Source organism: Hyperolius riggenbachi, chromosome 2 (assembly GCF_040937935.1).
Source record: "Hyperolius riggenbachi isolate aHypRig1 chromosome 2, aHypRig1.pri, whole genome shotgun sequence".
NCBI classification, from domain to species: domain Eukaryota; kingdom Metazoa; phylum Chordata; class Amphibia; order Anura; family Hyperoliidae; genus Hyperolius; species Hyperolius riggenbachi.
The window spans coordinates 121,707,664-121,729,688 of record NC_090647.1 but is presented as its reverse complement, the minus strand read 5'-3'; the positions used below and the strand labels follow the sequence as shown (position 1 = coordinate 121,729,688).

The 22,025-nt window shown below is 42.5% G+C and overlaps 1 protein-coding gene across 5 annotated transcripts in view; it reads left to right on the top strand.

The window, feature by feature from the left end:
• Positions 1 to 22,025, top strand: part of HDAC7 (histone deacetylase 7) — a 462,051-nt gene that overhangs the window by 326,189 nt on the left and 113,837 nt on the right. Inside the window, exon 1 of one of the 5 annotated variants that reach the window (XM_068267315.1) lies at positions 16,249 to 16,365. The exons of the other annotated variants lie outside the window; for them this stretch is intronic. The gene's annotated coding sequence lies outside the window, so the exon portion shown is untranslated. Of the gene's footprint in view, positions 1 to 16,248; positions 16,366 to 22,025 lie in introns of those variants that run through there. 5 annotated transcript variants of the gene reach the window in all.

Below are 22,025 nucleotides of genomic sequence, written 5' to 3'. Positions count from 1 at the left end.
GACTCAAGAGGATAAGGGCCAAAGCCTCTGTCAGGTTCTACATCTGCCTGCGTGTTCTTCTGTCCATTTCCTGTAAAATTACAGGCTGCACTGTAACCGGCAAACTGCCGGTTGTCTGTCCGAGTAGCACAGTTCCGATCTGTGATTGGAGACGGAATAGAATGAAGCCATTGGAACACTGCAGGCGTAGCACACCAGTTTTGTCCATTTATGAATTGAGAAAGCTATGGACCTTTACAAAGGTGTGTGTATATATATATATATATATATATATATATATATATATATATATATATATATATATATATATATATATATATATATATATATATATATATATATTCATATAATCTTTAAGTGTAACCCATGATTATTTAATATTGTGCAGTAAGAGGCTGTGCACATGAACCATAGTACAAACGCACTGCAAGCCCAGTATATGAACATGTTGTGCTTGTATTGCGGTCCTGCTGGGTCTGTACTGCGGTTCTACTACATTTTGCCAAACACAGCAGGATAAAGCATGCTGCGTTCAGAAAAGCAAAAAAAAAAAGCCGCATTCACAGCGGGCTGTTGCATTGGGTTCTCTACAGGGCTGTGAAGTCGGAGTCTAAGTAATTTTGGGTACCTGGAGTCGGAGTCAGTGGTTTCATAAACTGAGGAGTTGGAGTCGGAGGATTTTTGTTCCGACTCCACAGCCCTGGTTCTCTGTATAACAGGAACGCAAGGGAACTAAAGTCATACCACTTGTTACATCTACGATGCGTTGGGTACAGTGAAGGATGCAGTCAGTGAAAAGCAAGCGTCACCTCTCCTCTGCAGTGCATTACCATACCTCAACCCGTTGTACCGCAACACTCCTGCCGCACTGTGAACATCACATAGGTGGTGCATTGCAGTGCGGTAAGCCACGTTACAAAGCGGCCATTACACTGCACCACAACATACCACTGTAAACGTGGGCCAAAGACCATGGCTTGACTGCACTAAAACTGCTTGTCTTATGCCAGCCCATAGAGCAGGGCTGGACACATCCCAGAAGCCAAGACTCCTTACAGATTACAGTTGGAACCCTTAACATTGAGTGTTTTTTTTAGTTGCTTGGTGTAATTGCCTTCTTAAAACAGAAGGAAATTTGCAATAATTCAGTTATAAATGAACATGTGTGGTTACCCACAATGCACTACCACTAAATATGCAAATTATTTCTTTAGTTGTTGTCAGTGGAGCTGGCTCATTAAACATTTTAGCTGGTCACTGGACTGGAGAGATGGGCTCCTGCATTCTATATTTACCATCCCTACCTCAGGCAGGTATAAAAAGGGGACACAGAGAGCCCAATATAGTGCAGTAAGTACTGGTATAGGGTTAACTAATGTGGCGTAAGTAAATACTCACAAAACAGGGTTACCTTGCAGGCAACCACTGAACTTGCAGGTGGGGAGATTAGACCTGTCCCCACTCAGGATTAAGAAATCGCTCTCTGTAGATCAGAAAAAAGGAGGTAGGACACCCCTCTACCAGGGGTGGACACGAGTATTGTATAAAGCAAACAGAGGCGCCAAAAGAATAAAATAAACTAAAATTGTTAAGTGTTGAGGAGGCAGTGGTGGACTTACCACAGTACAGACACAAGTACTGTCTATTTCAAAAAGACAATCATTTATTGACACATTCCAAAAACAGTGTTTGCCTCACATCTAATGAAAGTAAAGGGAGTATTGCATTTCTGCTAAAATTCACAAAAATTATTTTTGCATACACAAAAAACCATTACTACTTGCAGCATAAATTCATACATAGCAATACATTTACCATTGACTTTTAATAGTTGCAGTAAAAAAAGCTTGTGAAAATGTACATAAAAAAAGCGGGGGGTTTCCCAATAATTGTGAACCCTGCCTCAGACTATGGCAAGATGGAAGCTCTGTCTGGTTTTTTTTTTGCTGTCTCCCCCGTATTAGAGACATTTTTGCTAACTTCCTGTCTGTTGTGAGGGGAACTTCCTTTTCCCTGCCTCTGGAACACATTCTTCATTTCTTTCTAAGTAAAATCCACTGCTGCCAAGTCTAATCCTCTACTCCCCCTACAAACTAAAAAAAAAAAAAAATCTTGGCTGGAGTTCCTCCTTTAAAGGAAAAAAGCCATTCAGCTTTCATTGTTTATGGTGGAATTCTTTGCAGCGTTTTCTATAAACATTGTGATTGTTGGTATCAGTTCCTTGTTTATACAGCACTTTACAAGATATGTGATAGAAAATAGTGAGTGATTCACTGATTTCCTCTCATGTGAGAACCCAGCAAAGGAGTTTCCTGAGCTTCTCCTCTGATGGTCACTGCAAGGCAGACCAAGATTCCGTTCTTTCTGGGTTGTGTTTTTGATGAAGATGTTTTAGGGCCCGTTTCCACTAGAGCGAATCCGCATGCGTTGTCTGCATGCGGATTCGCATAACTAATACAAGTGGATGAGACTGTTTCCACTTGTCAGTTTTTTGGTGCGTTTTTCTGTGCAGGATTTTTCTGCACGGTAGGGCCTGCAGAATTCGCCTGCTTGTGGAATGCAGGCGATTCGCAGGCAATGTATTTAATAGGGGAAAACGCACATGCGTTTTTTGCCGCGATTTCGCGTGCGAAATCGCACTAAAACTAATGTACATTGAGCCAGGCAGTGACATGGTTAAAATCGCTGATAGCCTGTCTATGCGAAATCGCATGCGAAATCGCGGCAAAAATCGCATGCGGAATCGCATCCGCATGCGATTTTGTCAGCGGTGGAATCCCAGCGATTCGCACCGCACTAGTGGAAACGGGCCCTTATTGTTATTTATATAGTGCCAACATTTTTTGTGGCGCTGTACAGAGTATATTGCATTGTCACTAACTGTTGCACACAGAGGCTCACAATCTAATCCCTACCATAGTCATATGTAGACCCTAATGTTCCAGGTATATTAGTGTGTGCAGAGGTCCAAGTCCTTTCCTCTGCCCTCTGCACTGAGTGTAAACAGGACTCAGAATGTGCACATGCAAAAAGGGCACCGGGGAAATTTTGGGCACCCAGAAAATCCAATAGTAGAATATCGATAAAGTTACAGATATTTTACTATTATAGAGCAAATGACTATAGTAAAATATTGGTAATACATACTAATATGTAACTATAACTAGTAGTGCATATGAATATGAAACTAACTACAGCTAAACATAACCCTATTTTCACACTGAACCCTCCCACTACCGCTGCCTAACCTTAACCACCCATGTCTAACCTTAATCCCCCTCATGCCTAACCTTAATCTCTCCCCCCTCCCCCCACAGCTAACCTTAACCACCCCCGGCTAAACTTAACTACCCATCACCCATGGCTAACCTTAACCAGCCACCACCCATGGCTAACCTTAACCACCATTGCAGGGATAAGGCTGTACAGATGCATCCCTAGCCTATCTGTTTCTATGCGGGAGAGGGGAGTGGCAGGGGAGTGATGTCACACAGCAGACGGAGTAATGGGGAGAACCACGCTCTCGGCTGTTTCTCGGGCAAATCAACCTGTCGAATAGCTGGCCGAGAGGGGATGGAGCGGCTATACACACACTGGATTCTAAGCAGAAGCGTTAGTAATTGCCTGCCTTGGCTTATTTTCATCTAGCATGTGTACAGAAGGAAGTAAGGATTTTTTTTTTTAACTTAATTACCATCAAAGGCACACTTTTTTAATTGCTATAAACAGGTTCTGTCTAATTCATTTTTGATGTCTACATGTAGAGACTGAGTTGTACTGCGGTGTTTAGGCGCACTTTAATGCAGCTACCTTCTGAAGGAATACCTCAGTAATGCAGTGAGTGATTTTCTATGCCTGTAGTGTTATAAGCCTTCCTTACTGTAGCAACAGAAATATTCTGCCTGTAGGAACTGCACAGCATCTTGGTCCAGTGCAGGCTTCAGGAGTGAGGGGTGCCATGCGCAGCACCTTATCAAACTGTCACTTTGTGCTTCATTTCATTTAACAAGCACATATTACATCCGGCACCGAATCCTGACTTAGCGAGCTCAGAATTCCTTCCCCCTCATGTCACGGTTCTGCCATCCTTTGCCCAGTCACTTACAGTTGACAGGCCTGATCTGTAGCTGGCACTTGCCTGTTTCACCTCTCAAACATTTATTACAGTTGACACAGAAATAGTGACGCGGGGATATCCAGTAAATGTCGAGCCGCATTGAGACAAATAACTTGATATTCAGCCCCCAAAGTGATTTGTCCTCCGCCACATGGAGCGCTGGCAGGACTTCGTTCCTTACGCCCACAACATTCTGATTTAAAGAGCTGTGCTGTAATAAGCAGACAACATTACTTCCCAAAGAAAGCCGCAGAATCTCCTCCTGGCACACGCTCAGATTGCCAACTGCGCCTGTGATAGGTTCGGTCGAGGGGCTGCCAAGTGCATTAAGGAGGAAACTGATCTTGTGTATTTAAACAAAGCAGTCATGATCCCCGAGCAATAAGTTCTAAAAGCCCCGATATCTGACTGTATTTTCTTTTCCCCTGTCCTTGGTGGTGTTTTTTCTACACCATATGTCTGCGGGCTGCCAAGCAGGTCTGTCCAGAAAGCTGAGCCAGAAGCTTTAACCCATTCACGGCGACATGACAAGTGCCACCAAAGGAGGAACCTGCACAGTCCATCTCCCTGGCAGTCATTTCCCTGAGGGACTTTGTATGGAGTTCAGTAAATACACTAGAACAATTACTGTGCATTTTTAATGATTGTATGTATAAAGCAGAATAGCTTGTAGAGCGGTACAGGAAATAAGAGTTGCAGATCACAAAACTGCACGAGAAGCAAACGCTGTGCCCAAAGAGCTGACAATCTGTAAGGGAGTGACAGCTGTACATAAGGTTTTATTCAGGCACCTTTTACACTTGCATTGAAAACCTGTGTTGTGTTACCGTTTTACTGCAGGGTAATGCATTGGCCATGGGACCTAGCGCACTTAATGAGTCCTATAGTGCCGAAAGAGTCCGATCCGCTGCCAAGCCGGTGCAGGGGCAACAGCGCATTAGCGCCGGAACTTCTCCTGGCGGCGGAAGTAATGTAAGTCATGGGGCAATGAAACCTTTTAGAAAGGTTATCGTAAGAGAACAGAGGCGCCAGCAGGATAAAAGGTAATAAATTTTAAAATTTGCTGGGAGGCAGTGGTGGACTTACCTCCAGAAAGCAGACTGAAAATACTGACTGAATTAAACAAATATATTTATTGGCGCTATTCGTGCTACTGATGAGTTACTGTTTGTCCCCTATCTTATTGCCTGATGAAGCGGGCTGTGCCTGCGAAACGCGTTGCATCTTTTCGGGTACCAATAATAAATGTATTTGTTTAATTCAGACAGTATTGTGAGTCTGCTTTCTTGGAGGTAAGTCCACCACTGCCTCCCAGCAAATTTTAAAATTTTGATTACCTTTTATCCTGCTGGCGCCTCTGTTCTCTTACGATAATACTGTGTCCACCCCTGGTGGAGGGGTGACCTACCCCTACTTTTCTGATCTACAGAGAGCGACATCTTAATCCTGAGTGAGGACAGCTCTAATCTCCTCACCTGCATCTATAGTGGTTGCCTAAGAGGTAACCCATGTTTGTGAGTATATTCATCTCACGCTTACATTTATCCACGGTTTCCAATACATACTACACTATATATAATGGCTCTCTGTGTCTCTTATTGATCTTTTAGAAAGGTTGGCGGTGGCGTTGCGGCGCACGTGGAGTGACTGGTATTTGCCGGGCAATCCCAGTAACGTACGCTGCTGGGCGGGGGGTGGGGGGGGGGGGCGCTATGCATTTGAGCCTGTTGAATCTGCTGCAGGGTCGTATGTCTGTGGTTTTGTGTGGTTATTTTTGTGTGCAATGTGGCGGGGGCAGGGCATGCACCAAAAATGCACACCACAAATACAAGACTGGCCTAAAGTTGCAGTATTTTTGTATGTGTATGGTCACTCTTCTTGACTATTTCTTTTGGCAGTGGAGGACAGTGTGAGGATTGTCAAATATTTATTTTTATTTATATAGCACCAACATCTTCTGTAGCGCTGTACAAAAGCATACAATAACAGGTAGCATAGAAGCATAAGCAGTTCAACACACTATACTATCAGGACAGCCAGTGACGCAAGTACCAATACATACAATTGATGTGTAGTTGAAAAACATCACCAATACTAATAGATATTTATTTGTTAATCTACACAGAAACCGGAAACACAAGGGGAGGGTCCCTGCCCTTGTGAGCTTACAATCTTGAGGGTAATGGGGTGGAGACACTGGGGAGTAGATAAAGGCGGAAGGGCAGCTACTGATGACACGCTGATGCTGATTGACTTTGACCTCCCTGACAAAAGTCTTGACTTTTATGGGCCCTGGCTAAGAAATAAATGAGAGCATAGGATGTGCATACTGAACCGAGATTAACATGAACCTGAAGTGAATAAAAAAACGAATCCTGTTTATTAACTCAAACACCAGCTGTGACAGGTACTTATCACTTCCAGAGCCTCTCATCCCTTCTGGAGGTTGCCATGGCACTTATTCGAAACTACTGGAATTTGCAATAAGTCCCGGATCCCTGAATCCACATGACCAACCATGCTTTGTACTTAGGCAACCAATTGTTAGACCTGAGAGTTCACTTGCGTTTGGGGGTCCCAGCTACAAGAAAGGCAGGTGTTCCTGTGTGCAGATCAGGGTTGTCAACACATCTCTTTAAAGTGGACCTGAAAACCTGCACAGGACACAAGGAAAGCCAAGAGAAATGCACCCTGTGTGTTTTTTCTCAAAAAATAAAAAAAAATAAAAAGAGCCTGTCTAATTCCCCCTCATCTTCAAGTATTCACAAGTGTAATTTGCTCTCTCAGCAGTCGGCACAGAAATTTGGCAGACACAACTGTACAATGTCAAAACTTTGCAGTTAAAGCGTACCAGAACTCAGAACCTCCTCTCTGCTCTAAGGCCTCTTTTCCACGGACAGTTGATAGGCAGTGAACTGCTTGCTGCTGCCTGGCATCTGTTTGCTGCTGCCTGAAAACTGCTCACTGCTGCCTAGTAACTGCTTGCTGAGCACACAGCTCAACGGTTCGTGGAAAAGAGGCCTAAAGGATAAGCAACAACATAACCTTGAAAGAAAAACATTTTTGTTACAGCTGATACAAATTCTGCAATAAATCTGCAGATGGGGTTTACATCCTGTATTTACAAATTAGCTGCTTTGCCAAGGCAGCCAGCTGAGAGCTGGGAGATCAAATTAGTCACAGATGAGGGGGAATTGGGCCTCTTTTCCACAGACGGTTGATAGGCAGTGAAATGCCTCACACAACTGCTCGCTGCTGCCTGGTAACTGCTCACTGCTGCCTGGTCACTGCTTGCTGAGCACACAGCTCAACAGTCTGTAGAAAAGCGACTTTGGACAAGCTAAACTCTCTAAATATACACGGTGCATTTCTCTCTGTTTTCCATCTGTCCGGTGCAAGAGCTCATGTCCACTTTATGCACTGAATACTGGGTAACTTTCCATGATTCAAGTTACAGATTATGGAAACTACAATAACATGCAGTACTGTACATATATTATAAGTCATACAAAGGTACAGGCACTGCAAAAAAAATCCTGTAATTTGTATATCCTACATGGTTATGATCTAATATCATGAATGGTAGAGATGGTGAGTATGATTCTTATCATTTCAGCTTGCATGCAAATTCTATGCAGCTTAGAACTGGACTAGTCAGAAATGGTAGGAAGATGATTTGATTGACCAAATTCCAAGCTGCCTACTGTACATTTTTGCACTAAAGCTGGAATCCCTACCATCTCATAGACCTGGAATGTATGGCGATGCTTCTCAACATTTAAATACCCCTTTTGAAAGGCTGATCTCACCAAATACCTCATAGTATGGTAATTATCTCAAGTACCCCTTGACATGGATATATTTGAATGTAGTGCATGGACATTTTTTTACTATTACATTTAATTAGCTAATTTGGCATTGCTATTTATACAAGATTTGTTGGATTTATCATTTTCTAAAACTAAATTTGTAATATTTAATTAAATGAAGCCTGCGTACCCCCTGGACCCATCCTATGGGGTATGAGAACGTAGAATGTATTGCAATGGGCAGAGAAAGCTTCTATTGCACTATGGGACAGAAAGGAAGCGTGTATGCCAGTGGAATCTGTGTCATGAGATGGTAAAGTAAAATAATGATAGAATTTCAAAAGGACTGAATTATCTTGTAGCACACAATGTACTATTATATAATTAGCAAGGAAGGTGTGATAATGTGTTCTGATCCTGGTAGCTGACTGCACTGCTGCGTGGGGACCCTGACACACCAAAAAGCATTTTTATTTTTTTTAAAAATGCTTCCATTTACTTACATTAAAATTGCAGTAAAATCATGACAAAAGAGCCGCAATTGCGAATTATTTTTATTTTTGTGAAAAATCACGATTGCGGTAATCTAGTTGCGATTTTACTTGCGATTTTAGTGCAAGTCATTGGGAGCATTTTATAAAAATAAAAACTACCCGCAAAATGCTTTTTGGTGTGTCAGGGCCCCGTAAGAAGGATCCTATTTACTGTCTGTCACACAGTATTAGCTGCACTTGCCCAGGCATTTGCTCTCCTTCTGAACCAAAACTGCTGGGACTCTTTCCTCCCAGTGAACGATCCCGTCTATCAGGACTGGCGCCACATGTTCAGTCTTGTCACTTTCCCTGTATATAAATAACTGTTACAAGCAGGAAGACACAATGAGAGATTTTTTTTTTTTCCCCTTATAAAAATGTGATGAGAGACAGGACTGGTGCACAGGTAACTGCAGATAATGCAGGCTGATCCTCAGCAAATGTTTACTTTTAATTACTGCAGAATACTGCCTGGTAATCTGATGGTTGCCGTGGTTGCAGCAGGTTTTGCATAGTTACCTATGGACCCTGTGACTAGAGACCAGTGGGTAACCATGGCACTGCTAAAGCAATAATCAATGAGATGCAAATAATTCCATGTTGATGCAGGATTATGCAAATATATGCATGTTGAAAATGGACCTTGGTGGGATTTGATTGGTTCATACATTTGCATAATACTGTATCCGTTCAAATTTATTTGCATGTTATTGAATATCCCTAGGCATACTTTGTGCAATGTATGTGAGAAATTGTCGTTTTTTTGTGGGGGTGTTTTTTTTTTTTTTTTTTTGTTGTTGTAACTTTTTGGTTAAAAGTCAAATAAGTAATAATAATTGATTTACTGTAAACCACTTACCGATACTAGTAATACTGACTCAATTTTAGCAGAAATCTAACTAACTATCAATAAGTAAATTGGCCACCTTGTTCTACGGGGTACACAGCTACAAAGCAGGTAACTTCGGCGCTCAGCATCAAGCGGCGAAGCTTGGCGCGGTCAAAGCAGCAATGCTATGATGTGCGCCCCGCGCAAGAGTAATTTGAGGACAGACTCCGAATCATACCTCCCTCCGAGTTGCTGCAACTCTGAGGCGGAATAGTATTTAGTGGTCTGAAACTCCGCATTTCTTCTTTGCTCTTTAAACCCACTACCACAAAAATTGTAGCAGAACAGCATGCAAATAGTTAAACACAACACTTTGATCAGCAGTGGAAAGCTCCTTTTAGCTTATGATCCGAATCCGCAGAGGTGAGAACATTATCTTTTGTTTACATCCCTCAGTTGTTTTAGCTTTCTTAGCTGTGCTGAAAACGAGCTCTCTCTGCTTTTAGCATACACATAGTTCAGAAGAGCTTAATAGAAGATTTAAGTATGTAATCATAACAAAAAATACAATGGCAGCTTTCAGAGCAGATAAACTGTACTTTGGGAACTTGTAAATGGACAATATAACTTGTGCACAAAACAAATAGGGTAACTGAATGGGTAATAAAAAGTGGCGTTTTATTCCACTTAACACCGCCAGGGAGTTTAGCACCAGCAGGGAGAGCGGCCATACCATATGTACACCAGAGCTATGGCACCACTGATCCACCTCCTGCGCCTGCTCCGCTTGATTGATAGAACAGCCTTTACCAACCAATTGAAAGAGGTTAAGAAAAGTCCCTGTTTATTTCAGATTTCCTCATAAATAAATGGTTTTTTTTTTATGAATATCTAGTTTATTAAATCCATTGAATGGTGTATTCCTCTCTTTAGAGACATGACTAACCTTCCATAGTTAAACTGTACAGGTAGTCCCTGGTTAAAGGGGCACTATGGCGAAAAATCGTAAAATTTTAAATATGTGCTAACAGACAAATCAGAAGTACATTTTTTCCAGAGTAAAATGAGCCATAAATTACGTTTCACCTATGTTGCTGTCACTTACAGTAAGTAGTAGAAGTGACAGGTTTTGGACTAGTCCATCTCTCTATAGGGGATCCTCCGCAAGGCTTTTATGCTTTATAAAGATATTCCGTAAAAAGGACAGAGCAACTGCCATTCACTCAGGGCTGGTGCACACCAAAACCCGCTAGCAGATCCGCAAAATGCTAGCAGATTTTTAAACGCTTTTTTTATTTTTATGAGGCGTTTTGCTAGCGTTTTGCGGATTGCTGCTGCGGTTTTCAGTATAGTAGATTTCATATATTGTTACAGTAAAGCTGTTACTGAACAGCTTCTGTAACAAAAACGCCTGCAAAACCGCTCTGAACAGGCGTTTTTCAGAGCGGTTTGCGTTTTTCCTATACTTAACATTGAGGCAGAAACGCATCCACAATCCAAAAAATGCCTCACCCAGGCATTTTTCGTTTCTGCAAAACGCCTCCCGCTCTGGTGTGCACCACCCCATTGAGATACATTGACCAAGCAGATCCGCAGCCGCAAGCGGATCTGAAAACGCCCAAAAAGCCGCTCGGTGTGCACCAGCCCTCAGGCCTGGTGCACACCAGAGGAGTTTTTCTGAGCGTTTTGAATTTTTAAATCTGCTGCTAATGTTATCCTATGTGTCTGTGCACACTGGAGCAATGAGGTTTTGTAAAAAACCCATAGCATTACATTGGGAAGAGCTTTTGAAACCTCTAAAAGCTCTTCCCAATGTAATGCTATGGGTTTTTTTTTTTTTTACAAAACCTCATTGCTCCAGTGTGCACAGACACATAGGATAACATTAGCAGCAGATTTAAAAACTCAAAACGCTCAAACTCCTCTGGTGTGCACCAGGCCTAAGTGCTTTTGAAAATAAATAAATCCCTGAGAATCCCCCATGGAGAGATGGACTAGTCCAAAACCTGTCGCTTCTGTCAGATTTCTACTACCTGCTGTAAGTGACAGCAACATAGGAGAAAAGTAATTTATGGCTCGTTTTACTTTGGAAAAAACGTACTTCTTATTTGTCTGTTTGCACATATTTTAAATTTTACAATTTTTCGCCATAGTGCCCCTTTAACAAATGAGATAGGGACTGTAGGTTCATTCTTAACCTGAATCTGTTCTTAAGCCAGAACATTGTGCCATCTCTGTCCCCTGTACCTCCTCTGTGCCACCCTGTGCCTCCAGTGTCCCCCTCTATGTCTCCTCTGCCCTCTGTATCTGCTTATACAAGTTTAAAAGCCATTTTTCGTTTGGTCGTTCCTAAGTCGGGTGTTCGTAAGTCGGGGACTACCTGTATACACCTGTTTAGGTGTTCAGCATAAAGACTGATATAGCGTGCTGGATCTTGTAGTTCCCACACTGTGGCTTTTCTTTAGATGTTGTACTTTCCTGGGGTCAAAAGGCTGCTTGTCATACGAGGCATGTTTCTATTCATTTCAAGTAGTTCTATGTAGAGTCAGTCTTTTATTATTTCCAACCTTGAGCAGTTTTGATGCAAGCAAGCTTGTTACGTATTTTAGCATTTCAGTTTATTTTCTGCAACTTGTTTATCATTAACGACCATTGATTTTCCTACAGCCGATGCAGTAAAATATCCATTGGCGTTATCCTAGCATCGACCTGCATGCGAATCAAGGTCATCTCATTTATGCTTTATATGAGCATTGCGTAAAATGCTATGACATATTAAAGCACACGGTTTTGTGCGTCAGAGGGAGGGGTATCCAGTGCGTTTTAGATGTAAATGCGTGTTCTGTCCCTTGTTGAGTTGCTATTTTTTTGCTATAGTAGCATAATAGTCCTGTGTGTTCATAGCAGGCAGTATAACAGGTCAAATATTAAATGGCCAATTCTTTGCCCTGGATAACACTGCATGCTCTGATCATTTATTTGAATTGACCTCTGATTGTTCTTTGTGATCTTAGTAGAGTAATTATGAAGTTCAGTGGCCCCAGAGACCGACAAAACCTCTGATCTCTGCTTTTATAGAACCAGTATGCTTTCAAATCTATCTCCGGTCACGTGAAAAAGTTAATGTCAAAGAAATGTAAAAAAAAAAAAAAAAAAAAAGTAACCCATTACGCAGCAATACAGGTTAGGTAGCCAAGCTAGCAAGCATGTGGTCTGTCCCCCGACCCAAAACCAAAGGGGCACTTAGCAGCCTTTTGAGTTTACCAAAAAGAAGGTGGGGATAACTCAACTGGGCTACCTGATCACCTTGTTATCCTGGACAGTGGTGGCTTTCTGGTCTCTGGTCTCTCCTTATTATGTGGGAGACCAGATAGCACCATAACACTGTTAATTCACTTTCATTTTGGTGGACATGTAGGTTGTGTAGAGCCCACTGTTCCTCAACATTGGACAAGCATGCTCTAAGATGTGAGTGAATGGATTTTCTAACTTATTCTAACTTATTTCTCAGAGAGAAAGTCTACGTGTCCACTGTACATTCCTGGCCATCCAAACTGCATGGTTGGATATAAACTTAGTTTGAATTGGAGAACGCAGCTATGCTGTTAGATTTATACAAAAATATTTTGATATCCATGTAAAACTTATTTCAGCCTCCAGTGTTGTATTTTAAACCATATTTTCCTCGCTCGCTCGCTAGCTTTACCTTAATATGGACTATAAAGGCTCATACACACGCTCAACAAAAGTCTTTTAAATGCACGATTATCAAACAACCTTGACAACTTTTGTCATGCAAAAGATGTTCAAACGACAAGGTGTTATCACTGATAAGAGGCGACCAACGACTGATAAGATGCAGCTCAAGTCAATCCAACAGTTGGATTGACTTGAGCTGCGTCTTCTCAGTTTTTTGGTCGCCTCTTATCAGTGATGACACCTTGTCGTTTGAACGTCTTTTGCATGACAAAAGTTGTCAAGGTTGTTTGATAATCGTGCATTTAAAAGACTTTTCTTGAGCGTGTGTATGAGCCTTTAGGCCCTGAGTGTGTTTATCAAGATAAATGTAGTCACAGGTGTTTATTGACCATTTATTAATGCTTACGAGAACTAATCACATGGAGCATTAAACCATCAAGATCTCAGTCCAATCAAACTCCTGTAGCCAATGGTTCTTTAAAGAAAATATACCTCCAGTCTAATCATCATTATTTTGTCTCTGGCACGGATACTAAGGTACCGTATATACAGTATAACATGATAACTAAGAAAATGGTTCGGCGGTCTAGTCGAGCATGCATGATAAAACTGATTTTGTCTGTAGCTGGTTTAAAAATAAGATGAGGCCTGTATTGCTTGTTGCTTCCATTATTTTTTTTTTTTTTTCCTGTGTTGTTTTTAATTAGATGATAGTTCTGAGACACGTCTTGACAGTAATGCTTTTGAACGATGTTTAGAAGCCTGCAAGCATCCTACTACCAAAAATATCATCTCTATATATAAAATGACTCAGAGGCTTAAATTAACCTGATTGTGTCTCCACCCCTTTGGAGATTTCTGTGGGAACTAAACTATATAAAAGGCTTTTATAATAGAAGCATGTTTATAATGAGCATGGGTGTGTGGCTTTTATGGTAATTTTCTCTTAGCCTTACAATTTCTGAAAACACAATTAGCAACTAATGAAGACGAGCTCTGTCCAGACATAGACCACAGAAGAGAAGATGGGAAGGACACTTTTAGCTCGAGCCTTCTAAGTACTTAGTACATTAGGTCAGACATGCTAAAAACCTATTTCTACCCACAATGTTTATTTTAGCTCCTGGACAGGTGGAAAAGAAGAACTTCTTCTTTTAGGTCTATATTTCTATCTGTGTCCCAACAGAGAATAATTTTCAAGAATTACTGTTGAAATTGAGGCAGCAGTGAGAAACATATATTTAGATGTAGAACGTCTGCTCAGCTTTTGTGGTTTCCCTCACCTTTAGTCCTAGCTAAGGTGCCTATAGGCTCCTGTAATGTAAATCCGGGCCTGTCTAGTGGGGACCCAAAACGTAGTAACAACCTGGACGAGGTTGTACTCCTTCCCTCCTCTTTAAGTAGAAAAACAAAAAAAAGATTTAAAATTACCTGGGGCTTCTTCCAGCCCCCCTGGACTCCTACTGTGCCCACAATGTCCTCCTGATCCCCTCTGGGCAGCAGCAGCGATCCCCAGAAAGCTGGGCTTTCGCGACCAGTTGGCGGCAACTGCGCACGCACAAGCACCCTGGTCGCGCTCCCGGGGCTGGGAGTGTTGTGTGCATGCAAAGTATTCCTACTGCCCATGCGCAGAACGCTCCCATCTTGGGAGCATGCACAGTAGACCAGCTTTGCGGGGGTCGCCGCTGCTGGCTGGAGGGGTTCAGGAGGATGTGGTGGGCACAGTAGCATTCCAGGGGTGGTAGAAGAAGCCCCAGGTAAGTTTTTAAAATCTATTTTTTTTTTTTTTTTTTTTTATTACTAAAGATTCCCTTCTGCTGTTATTACAAATATCATTTCTATGGGTCTTCCAAAGTGAGGAACAAAAAAATATAAAGGAAGTAAATAACATAACACAAATGTGACAGTGACTAATGCAGAGTGTCTTAACAAAAAATGCAGCACTTACAAAAAATAATGAATAGAGCACCCTGACCTTGTTAGCTTACAATCTACTCATGTCTGGTCTGGATAAAAACCAAAGGTCAGATGTGCTCCTTCTGTCTTGTCTATAGCTAATGGTGCAACTGAGTAGAAGAATTAAATATCTTTAATTGAAAAAAAATAAACACCCATCTACGTAATATCAGGGACCAAATTATCAAGATTTAACATTTATTGAACTGTCTGAAACTTAAGTGTCGTAACTATAGCGACTGTGGGGGCATCCTCCTCCCCCTTCAGTAGAGAAGCGCACTGGAGTAGTCTAATATTTACTTGCTCCAGTGCCGCTTCAGAACTCCTGTGATCTTCCTGACAGCCATGTGCTCTATGCTGCATATTTCTGGCTCCAAATGCATGTCATGTGATCAGAAGCTGGAAGTATGGAAGCACAGAGCGTGCAGCTGCGGGTTAGAACAGAAGAGACCCGACGCATCGCTGCAGCAAGTAAATATTACACTGCTACTCTGCAATGTGGGGGGAGGGTGTCAGGTTGTGTTTTACTAGCCACACAATTGGGTTTGGATAGCAGGAGGGGGCCCCATGCTATTTATGCTGAGGGGTCCTGTAGGGTTCTGCTGCACCCTGGCTCAAACTGACAATGTTCCAACTAGAAACCCTGTCACCGGTGTGCTCCTCTGAACGAGAAGGCAGTGTGCAGTTGTTCTTTTACTCCTTTCAATGATGCACAAGCTGTTGAGAACCACATAAAATGGCAAGGAGGGCCGCATTCAGCCGCGGGCCTTGAGTTTGACACCTGTGGTGTAGATAAATATTGACTTCCTCAGCTACTTGCATATCTTTCCTAGAAGACTACACAAGCCTTCACAACCCTTCTAAAACCCCTATCAACGGAAGAGGGGACATAGAAGTGACACACATAATGTCTTGTATGGTACCATTGCTAGCAACTGGCATTTTACTTGTATAAATAGGAAGCATTGCTTGGTTCCATTACTTGATTTAGTAATATTCTGCAGAGTGCCTCTTAAAAGATACTGTACGTTAGAAGTGGTAGCAATACATTTGAGGCAGTCTGAAGGTCTTCACACTCAGTAAGTCCCAGGTTTACCTTTGCTACATTCTCTCTTGTGCTCACTGGCAAGGCGCAGGGCAGGCACATTCTCTTCTTGCTAAGCTTGTCTAGCCAGAGAGGTGGCACGGGTTGGACCTGCGTAGGGTGATTACAGGAGCCTAGGGCAATGTCCCATTTCCCAGTGGGTGTTACCTCGCTGTAACAAAAGCATGGGAAAGCATCTTTTAGAAACATCAGATCCAAAGCTGTGATGGGAGGAGGACTGGGGAAAGGATGCATTGCTTTTTGCAATTCACCTGGATTGGTATTTAGGATTTCTTACACTTCTGCTCGTGAATAAAGAGGATATTTCTCACAGTAAGGTAGGATGGCAGATCGTAATGCACTCTACACAGTTCTGGGTCAAGTGAAGGTTGACTTTTTGGGGACAACCAAAGTGCTTCTTTTGTAGTGTGTGTTTGGTGTGCTTTTCCAGTAGACATTTGCTGGCTTTTAGCTATGTTTGTGAATTGCTATAAACAATGGTGTTGTATGACAGTAATGAGTAAACCGTATTATATAATGTAATGTTAACTTAAGAATAAAATGACATCATCATTATTATTATGTTTAAATTCTGTTAGCATTCTGAAATGTAAACCTCTGTTTTATAGCTGTGCTTGCCTGCAACTGTACACCTATCCATGCAGATCCTAGACTTCTGCACTGGCTGGTTTGCTATTTATTAAGTGGGGTCTTGAAATCTCACTTCCTGTGAACTATAAGATTCAGCAGGCTGTGCCAGCATAGTGCCTGACACAAGCTCCCACCCCTTTCTTGAAATGATGGATGAGTTGGTTGCACACCTAGATCAACACATGGCAAACTATTTCCATGCTGCCACCACCCTCCTCTGCCACCACCCTCAGTCACATTTCTATTTTTAATGCTGGGAAATGTAGTTTAGCTTGTGGTATTTTTTCTTGCAAGTCACATGGTCACATCTGATTGACCTGCCCCCTACAGTTAAATGTACAAATGGCAGGAAGCAATGGTTTAAAAAAAAAAAAAGTCCACCACTTTGCTTATGTTCACTTAATAACCTCAGTGCTGTTAGCCTTATTCTATTTTGGGGTTCGTTTAGCTTTAAAACCAACCATTTACCCATCCTGATATTGCGAATAGGCCTATTTATAAAGCCACATTAGAATGTTGCTTTATAGGTTCTGTTTTATAGGACTATTTTGTTTTTTGGGGAGTCACATAGTCGCTCCTGACTGACCTGCCCTACAGTTAAACCTATAAGGGGCAGGCAGCAAGGGTTAAAAAGACAGACAGAAGTAGAAGCTGGAAAGGAGGCGCCAGGTGCTACCCGGACATACTGCTGTTGTATACTCCTTCCTGTATTTGCCTGATGAAGCGGGTTTGACCTGCGAAACTCGTTGCTATCTACTTTTGGAGTTTACCAATAAATGTACCCTTTTGAATACACAGCTTGTTGTGCCTGCTTGTAGGAGGTAAGTCCACCACTGCCTCCTAAGCAATTTTAAAACTTTTAAATACTGTTTTTATTCTTTTGGCGCCTCTGTTCTCAAATAGAACAAGCTGGAAAGGATGACTCTACTCAGAAAGGATTATTATCTCTCACGCTTCAACTGTTGTCTGCGTCCCTGCTGGGGAGATTACATCACTTCCTGTCTTAGCTTGAGCCAGTTCCATGTAACCAACTTCGGAATATCAAGAATTCAAGACAGATGGAGTACATTTCAGATGGCTGTGCTATAAGCCACTGTATTTTATACTTGAGTGTTTCCTTTTGCTTTGATCAGGTCTTTAGTGATTGTGGAAAGTTTGTCGTGACAGAACGGTTAAGCAAAGTTGGACTGGTCTTTAAGCAATACACTTTATTTGTTATATCTCAGTTTTATACATTGTGTGTTTGTGACAGGGTATGTTGACCTGCCTGTTTTGGAAATGTAATCACCGAATTCATCCTCATGTGCCATTGTCGTTGTTTAATTCTAGAGATCAGCAGTGTACAACATCATGGGTGGCCCAAACTTCCTTCACTCACTCCAATAGCCAGATGCAGGAGTCTTGGTGGCCACACTTGTTATATGAGCTGTAGTAGATGGTCACCACTGAGGAAAGGGAAGGGGGTGAGAACATAGGAAATCCCCACCAAAGTTTACCTGGGGTGGGGAAGGGCTATAGAGTTGGAGTCGGAGTTAAGGAGTTGGATGCCTGAAGTCGGAGTTGGTGGTTTCAAAAATTGTGGAGTTAGAGTTGGATGATTCTTCGACTTCACAGCTAAGGAGTGAGTACGAGTCTAAGCAATTTTGGGTACCTGGAGTCTGTGGTTTCATAAACATCAGATGCTTTTTGTACTGACTCCACAGGGTGGGGGTATGATTTGTAGTTACAGCTCCGATGTGCAACTTTGCACTGAACGTCCCATAATTGCCATAGTGTACCCCTTGGTAAATCCACTCATTACCTTTAGGTTGTTGCTGCTGGGATGTCGCTCTAGTTTCCAGGAGCAGATGCAGCACATGCCGGTGCAGGAATGTACCTTGCTCTGACCTCACATTCCTGTCAGTTAGGTACCACGCTCATTTACAGCTATTGAAATGAAAATTCCCAGGGAGTATTTACTAGTAGCTGTGCTGGGAACATTGGAAAGTCCTCTCTAAAATATGTTGCAGTTCTTTCCTGGTTTCCTTTTCAAAAATTTGCATATAAGGAATTATTGTGTGTAAAATAAAACTGAAAACACTCAGCAAAGGCTGTCTGCCTTTCTGGACTTCCTTCTAAAGTGTGTAAAGGTGTTCCTGGATGTTGCTGGCCTCCTCAGAGATCACTCAGGATAGATCCCTCTCACACGGTCACATATTGTTCTATGGGGGTATCAAAGACAGTTCCCACAGTGTGGTGTCACCTGCATGCCCCCCATCCCTATATGTAACTCCATTGCTTGGCCAAGAGCTGAGCAGTATATCTGGACAGCACTCATTGAAATGCTGCCACTCAAAAGTGTGTATTTGTCTTTTGACTATAGCCTCAGTTGCCGTTGCCTGTAGGTATTAGCAAACAGTTGATTAGCCCAGAGGCTAGTGATGCGCCCAATGCTATGGAGGGGAGAGAAGTGCCAACCCATGACAGTGGGGCTTCCACTGGGGGGGGGGGGGGGGGAGGAGGAGGAGAACCATGTACTCACTGTTGGCCTGGCATCTTAAGTCGATGCCATATGCCAGATCTTTAGGCAAGGTTGGGGAGCTTCTGCGCACATGCTTAACTCACCTGAGACTGTCCTTAGCGTCCACCTCGGCCAAGTTTAATCCAACCTGTGTACATAGACTAAAGCTATAGCAGAAATACAATCATGAGCTCCTCTGAGGGATAGTATTAATGTCATAATTATGTAATCTGTAAAATTAGATGGAGGAAAATAATAGCCTGAAAAAAATTTGACTCAAAATTAGGATTTAAACGTAAAAAAATTTTTGGACTGTACAATCCTTTATGATTGGCCATCTGAGGAGGATTTAAAAAGCAAAATGTAAATGAAACACAACTACTGCACTTGGTACTGCTGGTTGACTATAGCTGACAGCAGTTTTCTGTATTTTAAAGCATGAATTCTGACATAAGAGTGAGCTGGAGAGCCACAGCAAGGTGAGCCCCATTCTGGGGTCCCTACACTAACAATGGATGCATGCAAGTTTAGATTAGGGACCCAAGAATGAGACTGGCTTTCTTACACCTCACCTTGGTGGATATGTAGAACCAACAATCTCTGCATTTGAGGTGTTATGCATATTTGCTGGACTTCTGTGGGTCTGACATGGGTTCCAATTAATGTTTGCTCTGATTGTTTAACCAAACCTTTGATATTCTCACATGCTTTCTTTAGGCTGGTTTCCATTTGCAAGCAAAATGTACCATTTCCGAAGTGCAGCAAAACTGAGCGAACAGATCCAACGGAGACTTATGGACAGGGCTGTGGAGTCGGAGAGTTGTAGCAATGTTTGGGAAACGTGGAGCCGGTGGTTACATACACTGAGAAGTCGGATGATTTTTGCACCCACTCCATAGCCCTATAAGAACTGTGGTTCATAAACTGAGAAGTCGGAGCAATTTTGGGTACCTGGACTCGTAGTCAGTGGTTTCATAAACTGAGGAGTCGGAGTTGAAGTCGATGATTTTTGTATTTACTCCACAGCCCTGCCTGTAGGTCTGCTTCCACTTGAAAACTAATCCCTTTGTTGCATTGTTTGCGGCAAACAGAAAGTAAAGTCCCATCTGCTGCATTTTTCCTGGACCAGTGGATGTTTCCCATAGAGACCTATGGTGGAAATATATTAGGACGAGAATGCCAAGAGACACCAAACTTGTCCCCTCAGCTATGCGCCGGACTATTGCAAGTGGGAACCGAGCTTTAGCTACCATTTTCTTGTTTGTTTGTTTTTTTGTTTAAGTGCATTGAATTTTACAGTCTGTGGAGCAGACTGCTGTTTTTTCAATTGTATCCATTTCATCTAGTACATACATGTCAAACTTCGGCCCGCAGGCCAAATCTGGCCCTCGGAGCCATTAAATATGGCCATCAAGTGGTTTCCCCGCTTTGCATTATGTTTGGCCCACTCTAGACCACCAGGGAAGCTATATTTTAGTTGAAACCCTAGAATAGCAGGGAATCCATGTGGGGGAGGTAGGGGGAATGCACTAAACACTATGGAACTGTATAGGGGAGGGTGGGGGCCTTTATAGACACCAGGGAACAGTATATGGGTTGGAGGGGGCCATTATACACCTGGGAACTTTGTAATGGAGGATGGTGGCCAGTAGACATTGAGGTTGGCCCTCGACTTGGTCCCAGTGTACAATTTCAGCCCACTTTGTATTTGAGTTTGACACCCCTCATCTAGTAGATTTCTCAGATTAATCATTCAGATTGTTCGCTATACATCCACCATTAGCGGCTGGATAGTGTAATGGTTAAGGGCTCTGCCTCTGACACAGGAGACCAGGGTTCAAATCTCTGCTCTTTCTGTTCAGTAAGCCAGCACCTATTCAGTAGGAGACCTTGGGCAAGACTCCCTAACACTGCTACTGCCTACTGAGCGCGCCCTACTGGCTGCAGCTCTGGCTCTTTGAGTCCTCCAGGAGAAAAGCACAATATAAATGTCATTTGTCTTGTCTAGTAGACTGCTTGCTGATGTTGAGTTCCTCTTGTTGAGCTTTTTCTGTGTTGCTCTTGGAGGACTTTCCTGCAAGTCAGTGCTGTTACTCTGCATATTGCTGTTGGCATCACATGATAGCGGAGCATCATTATGACTCAGTAGTCACTACTGCTGAAGTATATCTTTCATCTGTGCACTAAGCAGACATTTGCTTCTGTGCTGTATGGGACTATAGCAGATCTAGAGTCCCTTGCATCAAACAAAATGTTCTTGCCGTCATGTCAACGTTGGGAGGGGGACAGAGTACCAGAGTGTTTATTTTTATACTTGTATTCAAGTTCAGCGAGCGACCTATTGCAGTCCCTGGGGTACGGGAAGCGTGCTCTTTGTAATGTTTTCTTGCTGCTCTTTTTGGAGCTGAAGCGGTTAAAGGAAGTAATGCAAAGGCCAAACTGGTTAGTTGTATGTGAGCTTCTCTGCTATTGATACCACTAGAGGAAATCTGAGCTGATCTGGAGGGGGGAAGACAGGATGCACATAAATAGAATTCAAGATGCATAACGCTCTCTTCCACCCCCACCCTGCAGTCTGCAGAACTCTACAAACTCATTCATTAGACTGCATATTGCGTTACTCATACCATTTGTAGTGTGAGATGTTCTGCTCTCTGTTAAACTGGATAAATGGTGATGAGGACATGTACTTTTTCTATTCCTTATTATTTTATGAGGTTCAGTGCTTAAAATAGATTTTGGAACAAAAATCAAGTTAAAGGGTGTCTGAAGTCACCATGATGAGATAATGAAGTGTATGAATACTGTAGCAGCAATCCTACATGGAACCCAGGGCTGTGGAGTTGG